At 38.2% G+C, this 1,376-nt stretch overlaps 1 protein-coding gene across 1 annotated transcript in view; it reads right to left on the bottom strand.

Moving 5' to 3' along the window:
• PPEF1 (protein phosphatase with EF-hand domain 1) overlaps nucleotides 1-1,376 on the bottom strand; it is a 155,147-nt gene that overhangs the window by 138,363 nt on the left and 15,408 nt on the right. The window lies entirely within an intron of this gene.

Raw genomic sequence — 1,376 nt, forward strand, 5'->3', positions numbered from 1 at the left:
CATCAGCTTTCTTCACCACATTTGCTTGTTCACCCGCTTTGTCTTCAGTGGTTGTGTCGGGAAGGTGAGCATCATAGAATGCCAAAAATTTTCAATTTTTATATGAGGTTCTATTTTTTTTATAATGTGAGATAAAAATAATCCCTTTTTAGGTCTCTCTTACTTAATACCAAACATATTCCTGTAACTACACCATGTTTCTGCTCATGTGACTGTGAGAAGAGAACAACATTATGGAGACAACTTGCCGAGAAAGATAGGCTTTCTCTGGATTGTTTTCCTTGTTCATGATGTTAATATAGGGCCGGCACCCAAATATTGTCATTTTAAAAAATTAATAATGAATTTTGTTGTGCATGAAAGACTTAAGCAGATTAGGAAAGGGGACCAGCAGTAAATTCTTGTTACAAGCAGTCCCCAGGTTGTGAATGTCTGATGTACATAGTTAATAACCAACTCTCACAAAGCCCCTTACAGGCAGTCCTAAATAATGCACATTCCTGTTCCTAAGTCTGTCTTTAAGTCGAATTTATACATAAGCCAGAACAGTTAGGGGCTGTTTGTATTTAACCTCAGTTATTCAAATGTTTGTCCTAGTGTATAGCATACCTTTCTGTGCATAGAAAACACCCAATTCACAATAACTGTTCCTTAAAAGCAAAGAGCAAACAGCTTGTAGGAGTCTCTTCCTCATTGCCCTTCCCCCTCTCTGGAAGCAGAACACAAAGCCTTGGAGTGGTTGCCTTCTTGCTAGCAAGCATGAAGAAGAGAGCCTCAAGCTGAGAACAGTGACACAAGCAAAGAAGCCTGAGGCATGAATGAGACTGTGAAGTTACCCACTATGTGACAAAAAACCTTACCTCTCTGTGTCAAGTCCCTACTATTACATTTGTTTTCTTCTATGAAACCAGATGCATTCTCTAAACCATACACTTACTTCAAAGCAGTTTGAAGAGTGCTTGTATCGTAGTTCAACCAATTGTGGTCAAGTTGATTCCAACTCTTAGCGACCCTCTAGCACAGAGTAGAACGTAACTTAAAAAGTGGGCTATTTGTATCTCACAACATAAAAAAATAGAGAGAGAACTTCATTTAAAAAATGAAAGTATTAGTTACAATAGTTGTCATCAGTAATTTTGATACGTACCTCAGTTTCCTCATCATAGTTATTGGTCTCTTGTAACTGTTTAATCGCTTTATCTTATTACAGCATTCTTTTCTTTGGAGAGAAACTACTAAGTAGACCATAGAAATCACAAGGATTAATAATTTATAAATTATCAAGGGCTCATGAGGGACGGGGGAGCGGGGAGGGAGGGGAAAAATGAGGACCTAATGCCGGGGGCTTAAGTGGAGAGAAAATGTTTTGAGAATGA

Source organism: Echinops telfairi, unplaced genomic scaffold (genome assembly GCF_000313985.2).
Source record: "Echinops telfairi isolate 266 unplaced genomic scaffold, ASM31398v2 ScPeMD7_53;HRSCAF=182, whole genome shotgun sequence".
Lineage (NCBI taxonomy): Eukaryota > Metazoa > Chordata > Mammalia > Afrosoricida > Tenrecidae > Echinops > Echinops telfairi.